We start from the raw sequence: 8,674 nt of genomic DNA on the forward strand, positions 1-8,674 counted from the left end.
GTATTGCTGCAGTTATATAAGGTATTGGTGAGACCGCACCTGGAATACTGCATACAGTTTTGGTGTCCATACTTAAGAAAAGACATACTTGCTCTCGAGGCAGTGCAAAGAAGGTTCACTCGGTTAATCCCGGGGATGAGGGGGTGGACATATGAGGAGAGGTTGAGTAGATTGGGACTCTACTCATTGGAGTTCAGAAGAATGAGAGGCGATCTTATTGAAACATATAAGATTGTGAAGGGGCTTGATCGGGTGGATGTGGTAAGGATGTTCCCAAGGATGGGCGAAATTAGAACTAGGGGGCATAATCTTAGAATAAGGGGCTGCTCTTTCAAAACTGAGATGAGGAGAAACTTCTTCACTCAGAGGGTAGTAGGTCTGTGGAATTTGCTGCCCCAGGAAGCTGTGGAAGCTACATCATTAAATAAATTTAAAACAGAAATAGACAGTTTCCTAGAAGTAAAGGGAATTAGGGGTTACGGGGAGCGGGCAGGAAATTGGACATGAATTTATATTTGAGGTTAGGATCAGATCAGCCACGATCTTATTGAATGGCGGAGCAGGCTCGAGGGGCCGATTGGCCTACTCCTGCTCCTATTTTTTATGTTCTTATGTTCCTCCATGTTGAGCACCACTTGGAGGAAGCACTGAGGGTAGCAAAGGCACAGAATGTACTCTGGGTGGGGGACTTCAATGTCCATCACTAAGAGTGGCTCGGTAGCTCCACTACTGACTGAGCTGGCCGAGTCCTGAAGGACATAGCTGCTAGACTGGGCCTGTGGCAGTTGGTGAGCGAACCAACACGAGGGAAAAACCTACTTGGCCTCGTCCTCACGAATCGACCTGTCGCAGATGCATCTGTCCACGACAGTATTGGTAGGAGTGACCACCGCACAGTCGTCGTGGAGACGAAGTCCCATCTTCGCACTGAGGACACCATCCAACGTGTTGTGTGGCACTATCACTGTGCTAAATGGGATAGATTCAGAACAGATCTAGCAGCTCAAAACTGGGCATCCATGAGGCGCTGTGGGCCATCAGCAGCAGCAGAATTGTATTCCAGCACAATCTGTAACCTCATGGCCCGGCATATTCCTCACTCTACCATTACCAACAAGCCAGGGGATTAACCCTGGTTCAATGAGGAGTGTAGAAGAGCATGCCAGGAGTAGCACCAGGCGTACCTAAAAATGAGATGCCAACCTGGTGAAGCTGCAACTCAGGACTACATGCAAGCTAAACAGCGGAAGCAACATGCTATAGACAGAGCTAAGCGATTACACAACCAATGGATCAGATCAAAGCTCTGCAGTCCTGCCACATCCAGTCGTGAATGGTAGTGGACAATTAAACAACTAATGGGAGAAGGAGGCTCTGCAAACATCCCCATCCTCAATGACGGCGGAGTCAGCACGTGAGTGCAAAAGACAAGGCTGAAGAGTTTGCAACCTTCTTCAGCCAGAAGTGCCGAGTGGATGATCCATCTCGGCCTCCTCCCGATATCCCCACCATCACAGAAGCCAGTCTTCAGCCAATTTGATTCACTCCACGTGATATCAAGAAACGGCTGAGTGCACTGGATACAACAAAGGCTATGGGCCCCGACAACATCCCGGCTGTAGTGCTGAAGTCCTGTGCTCCAGAACTAGCCACGCCTCTAGCCAAACTGTTCCAGTACTGCTACAACACTGGCATCTACCTGACAATGTGGAAAATTGCCCAGGTATGTCCTGTCCACAAAAAGCAGGACAAATCCAATCCGGCCAATGACCGCCCCATCAGCCTCCTCTCAATCATCAGCAAAGTGATGGAAGGTGTCGTCGACAGTGCTATCAAGCGGCACTTACTCACCAATAACCTGCTCACCGATGCTCACTTTGGGTTCCGCCAGGACCACTTGGCTCCAGACCTCAATACAGCCTTCCAAACATGGACAAAAGAGCTGAATTCCAGAGGTGAGGTGAGAGTGACTGCCCTTGATATCAAGGCAGCATTTGACTGAGTGTGGCACCAAGGAGCCCCAGTAAAATTGAAGTCAATGGGAATCAGGGGGAAAACTCTCCAGTGGCTGGAGTCATACCTAGCGCAAAGGAAGATGGTAGTTCAGTTCCATTCGCAACCCCTCAGATAATGAAGCACATGCAGCAAGACCTGGACAACATCGAGCCATGGACTTGGGCTGATAAGTGGAAAGTAGCATTCGCGCCAGACAAGTGCCAGGCAATGACCATCTCCAATGAGACAGAGTCTAACCACCAGCCCTTGACATTCAACGGCATTACCATTCCCGAATCCCCCACCATCAACATCCTGGGGGGTCACCATTGACCAGAAACTTAACTGGACCAGCCATATAAATACTGTGGCTACAAGAGCAGGTCAGAGGCTGGTTATTCTGTGGCAAGTGACTCACCTCTTGACTCCCCAAAGCCTTTCCACCATCTACAAGGCACAAGTCAGGAGTGTGATGGAATACTCTCCACTTGCCTGGATGAGTGCAGCTCCAACACTCAAGAAGCTCGACACCATCCAGGACAAAGCAGTCCGCTTGATTGGCACCCCATCCACCACCCTAAACATTCACTCCCTTCACCACCGGCGCACTGTGGCTGCAGTGTGTACCATCCACAGGATGCACTGCAGCAACTTGCCAAGGCTTCTTCAACAGCACCTCCCAAACCCATGACCGCTACCAATTAGAAGGACAAGGGCAGCAGGCACATGGGAACAACACCACCTGCACGTTGCCCTCCAAGTCACACACCATCCTGACTTGGAAATATATTGCCGTTCCTTCATTGTCGCTGGGTCAAAATCCTGGAACTCCCTTCCTAACATCACTGTGGGATAACCTTCACCACACGGACTGCAGCGGTTCAAGAAGGCGGCTCACCAACACCTTCTCAAAGGCAATTAGGGATGGGCAATAAATGCTGGCCTCACCAGCGGTGCCCACATCCCATGAACGAATAAAAAAAAATACGGGAGTAGTGCCGGAGGACTGGGGAATACCAAACGTTACACCCTTGTTCAAAAAAGGGTGTAAGGATAAACCCAGCAACCAAAGGCCAGTCAGTTTAACCTCAGTGGTGGGGAAACTTTTAGAAACGATAACCCGGGACAGAATTAACAGTCACTTGGACGAGTGTGGATTGATTAGGGAAAGCCTGCTCAGATTTGCTAAAGGCAAATCATGTTTAACTAACTTGATAAGAGTCTTTTGATGAGGTAACAGAGAGGGTAGATAAAGGCAATGCAGTTGATGTTGTGTATATGGACTTTCAAAAGGCGTTTGATAAAGTGCCACATGGTAGGCTTATCATCAAGATTGCAGCCCATGGAATAAAGGGGGCAGTAGCAACATGGATACAGAATTGGCTAAGTGACAGGAACAGAGAGTAGTGGTGAACGGTTGTTTTTCGGACTGGAGGGAGGTGTACAGTGGTGTCTCCCAGGGGTTGGTGCTGGGACCACTGCTTTTCTTAATATATATTAATGACTTAGACTTGGGTGCACAGGGCACAATTTCAAAATTTGCAGGTGACACAAAACTTGGAAGGGTAGTAAACAGTGAGGAGGATAGTGATAGGCTTCAAGAGGATATAGAGAGGCTGGTGGCAGGGGCGGACACGTAGCAGATGAAATTTAACGCAGAAAAATGTGAAGTGATACATTTTGGTAGGAAGAACGAGGAGAAGCAATATAAACTAGAGGGCACAACTCTAAAGGGGGTACAGGAACAGAGAGATCTGGGGGTATATGTGCACAAATCATTGAAGGGGGCAGGGGCAGGTTGAAAAAGGGGTTAAAAAAGCATACAGGATCCTGGGCTTTATAAATAGAGGCATAGATAGAAAATAGGAGCAGGGGTAGGCCATTCGGCCCTTCGAGCCTGCTCCGCCATTCAATACGATCATGGCTGATCCTCTATCTCAATACCATATTCCCGTTCTCTCCCCATACCCCTTGATGCCTTTTGTGTTTAGAAATCTATATATCTCCTTCTTAAGTATATTCAGTGGACTTTGCCTCCACAGCCTTCTGTGGTAGAGAATTCCACAGGTTCACCATCTTCTGAGTGAAGAAATTTCTCCTCATCTCAGTCCTAAATGTCCTACCCCATATCCTGAGACTGTGACCCCTCGTTCTAGACTCCCCAGCAGGGGAAACATCCTCCCGGCATCCAGTCTGTCTAGCCCTATCAGAATTTTATACGTTTCAGTGAGATCCCCTCTCATTCTTCTAAACTCTAGTGAATACAAGCCTGGTCAACCCAATCTCTCCTCATGCAACAGTCCTGCCATCCCAGGAATCAGTCTGGTGAACCTTTGCTGCAATCCCTCTATGGCAAGTATATCCTTTCTTAGGTAAGGAGACCACAACTGCACACAACACTCCAGGTGTGGTCTCACCAAGGTCCTGTATAACTGCAGTAAGACATCCTTGCTCCTATACTCAAATCCTCTTGCAATGAAGGCCAACATATCATTTGCCTTCCTAACTGCTTGCTGTACCTGCATGTTCGCTTTCAGTGACTGGTGTACAAGGACACCCAGGTCCCTTTGTACCTCAACATTTCTAAATCTATCACCATTTAAATAATATTATGCCTTTCTGTTTTTCCTTTCGAAGTGGATAACTTCACATTTATCCACGTTATGTTGCATCTGCCATGTATTTACCCATTCACTCAACTTGTCTAAATCGCCTTGAAGCCTCTTTGCATCTTCCTCACAACTCACAATTCCACCTAGTTTTGTGTCGTCAGCAAACTTGGAAATATTACATTTGGTTCCCTCATCCAAATCATTGCTATATATTGTGAATAGCTGGGGCCCAAGCACTGATCCCTGCGGTACTCTACTAGTCACCACCTGCCACCCTGAAAAAGACCCATTTATTCCTACTCTCTGTTTCCTGTCTGTTAACCAATTTTCAATCCATGCCAGTATGTTACCCCCAATCCCATGTGCTTTAATTTTGCACACTAACCTCTTATGTGGGACTTTATCAAAGGCCTTCTGAAAATTCAAATACACCACATCCACTGGTTCTCCCTTATCTATTCTACCAGTTATGTCCTCAAAAAACTCCAGTATGTGTGTCAAACATGATTTCCCTTTCATAAATCCATGTTGACTTTGTCTAATCCCGTTGATATTTTTTAAGTGTCCTGTTATCATATCCTTTATAATAGACTCTAGCATTTTCCCTACTACTGATGTTAGGCTAACTGGTCTGTAGTTCCCTGCTTTCTCTCTCTCCCCTTTTTTGGGGATTTGCATTTGCCACCTTCCAATCTGCAGGAACTGTTCCATAATCTATAGAATTTTGGAAGATGACAACCAATGCATCCACTATTTCCATGGCTACCTCTTTTAATACTCTGGGATGCAGATTATCAGGCCCAGGGGATTTATCGACTTTCAGTCCCATTAATTTCTCCAGCACTTTTTTTTTACTAATACTAATTTCCTTTAATTCTTCCTTCTCACTAGACCCTTGGTTCCCTAGCATTTCTGGGAAGTTATTTGTGTCCTCTTCCGTGAAGACAGAACCAAAGTATTTATTTAATTGCTCTGCCATTTCCTTGTTCCCCATTATAAATTCTCCTGTTTCTGACTGTAAGGGACCTACATTTGTCTTCACTAATCTTTTTCTTTTGATATACTTATAGAAACTTTTACAGTCTGCTTTTATGTTCCTTACTAGTTTACTCTCATACTCTATTTTTCCCCTCTTAATTAATCTCTAGGTCCTTTTTTGCTGAATTCTAAACTGCTCCCAATCCTCAGGCTTGCTACTTTTTCTGGCAACTTTATATGACTCCTCTTTGGACCTAATACTATCCTTAATTTCTTTTGTTAGCCATGGTTGGACCACTTTTCTTTTTGTGTTTTTGCGCCAGAAAGGAATGTATAACTGTATAACTCATGCATTCATTCCTTTAATGTTAACCATTGCCTATCCACCGTCATGGCTTTTAATGAAGCTCTCCAATCTATCATAGCCAACTCACTCCTCATACCTTCGTAGTTTCCTTTGTTTAGATTTAGGTCCTAGTTTCGGATTGGACTACTTCACTTTCCATCTTAATGAAGAATTCTATCATGTTATGGTCACTCTTCCCTAAAGGACCCCGCACAACAAGATTATTAATTAACCCCTTCTCACTGCACAATACCCAATCTAGGATAGCCTGTTCCCTAGTTGGCTCCTCAACGTACTGGTCCAAAAAACCATCATGTACACATTCCAGGAATTCATCCTCCACAGTATTATTGCTAATTTGTTTTGGCCAGTCTATATGCAGATTAAAGTCGCCCATGATTACTGTAGTGCCCTTGTTACATGCAGCTTTAATTTCTTATTTGATGCCGTCCCTTACATTACCACTACTATTTGGAGGTCTATAGACAACTCCCACCAGTGTTTTCTGCCCCTTGGTGCTTCTTAACTCCGCCCAGACTGATTCTACATCTTAATTTTATCCAATATCCTTTCTCACTATTGCTCTGATTTCATCCTTTACAAACAACGCCACCCCACCTCCTTTTCCTTTTTGCCTGTCCTTCCTAAATATTGAATACACTTGGATATTCAGTTCCCAGCCTTGGTCACCCTGCAGCCATGTCTCCGTGATCGCAATTATATCGTATCCGTTTACATCTATTTGCGCTGTTAATTCATCTACCTTATTACGAATGCTTCGTGCATTCAGATACAGTGCCTTTAGATCTGTCTTTTTAATATTTTTAGACATCTTAACATTTTTTTGTACAAAGGCCTTATTTGTCTTATTACCATTTTTTCTTACCCGGACCCTATTTGTTAATGCACTCCTTTGTTTGTACGCACTGTCCCTTCCTGACACAATCTGGTTATCCTTACCCCAATCACTTTCCTGCACAGCTTCCTTGTCTTTTCTCTTTAGCATTCTAGATTTCTCTCCACTGGGACCCTTCCACCCTTATTTAGTTTAAAGCCCTATCTACCTCCCTAGATTAGAAAAGCATGGAAGTCATGATGAACCTTTATAAGACACTGGTTCGGCCACAGCTGGAGTATTGTGTCCAGTTTTGGGCACCACACTTTAGGAAAGTTGTAAAGGCCTTAGAAATGGTGCAGAAGAGATTTACTAGAATGATTCCAGGGATGAGGGACTTTAGTTACGTGGATAGACTGAAGAAGCTGGGGTTGTTCTCCTTGGAACAGAGATGGTTGCGAGGGGATTTGATAGAGGTATTCAAAATTATGAAGGGTCTACACAGAGTAGATAGAGAGAAACTGTTCCCATTGGCGGAAGGGTCAAGAACCAAAGGACATAGATTTAAGGTGATTGGCAAAAGAACCAAAGGTGGCATAAGGAAAAACTTTTTTACACAGCGAGTGGTTAGGATCTGGAATGCACTGCCCGAGGGGGTGGTGGAGGCAGATTCAATCATTGCCTTCAATGTACTTGGATAAGCACTTGAAAGGAAAAAAATTGCAGGGCTACGGGGATAGGGCGGGGGAGTGGGACTAGGTGGATTGCTCTTGCATAGAGCCAACCTGGACTCAATGGGCCGAATGGCCTCCTTCCGTGCGGTAACCTTTCTATGATTCTATACAGTAAAGTGGCATTTACTATTGATGCTTGTGTTGCAATCATGTTCTCAGTTTGATATTTACCAGGTTTAATGTCACGGTTACATTGTTTACCAAAGGAGTCGACAGCGATACTCAAGATTATGCAGTGAGAATGGGAGTGTAGTGAACCTTCACCTCAGTCTCGGCACTCTCCACTTACCAAATATTGATGCTGTCCATGTGACGTCAACAATGGTTGCTGCTGTTCTCAAATATTTGTTGTGATTTAGCTGTATTTTGGGGGTCTGCCAGTTCCTTTTTGAATAAGCTATAAAAACATCAACTGTATTGACTCTAGCAGAGCCACAGCTGAGAGCAGGTTGCTTTATTAAGAAACAAATCTTAACTTTTTTTGGCATCCTGTTCAGCCTTGAGCTGAGATTTAAACCTTTCCCTTCAAGGCCACCTACTTCCACCTCCAACATTGCCTGTCTGCATCCCACTTCAGCCACTCCCCACTGAAACCCTTTGTCACCTTCACATTTGTCATCTCCAGACCCACCAACTCTTATGCTCTCTTTGCTGGCCTCCCATCCTAAACCTACCATAAACTCTAACATTTTCAAAACTCTGCCACACATATCCTGTCCTACACTAAGTTCCACTTGCCTATTACTCCAGTCCTCACTGAAATACACTGGCTCCACATCCCTCCACACAATAAATTTAAAATCCTTGTAGCTGTCTAGAAATTCCTCCTTGGCCTTGCCCCAATCTTTCTCTGCAATCTCCTCCACCATTGTATCACTTTTGAACACTCCATTCCTTTTGACTTTCTGTGCAACCTGCCCCCTCTCTTGCCCCATCACTGATGGCAGTTTTCAACTACCTCGGTCCTACTCTTTGGAACTCCCTCCCTAAACCTCTTCATCTTTAAAGACCTCTCTTTGATCAAGCTTTCCATCACCCCTCCTAATCTCGCTTCCTGGCTGGGCTTCCATTTTCCTTACCCCTGTTTGTGAAGCATCTCAGGATGTTTCTTTGTGATAAACGTGTATATTAATGCAAGTTGTAGCTGTATGAAAACCCGTTGGGTGATCGAGAG

Source organism: Heptranchias perlo, chromosome 44, assembly GCF_035084215.1.
Source record: "Heptranchias perlo isolate sHepPer1 chromosome 44, sHepPer1.hap1, whole genome shotgun sequence".
In the NCBI taxonomy this organism is placed as follows: domain Eukaryota; kingdom Metazoa; phylum Chordata; class Chondrichthyes; order Hexanchiformes; family Hexanchidae; genus Heptranchias; species Heptranchias perlo.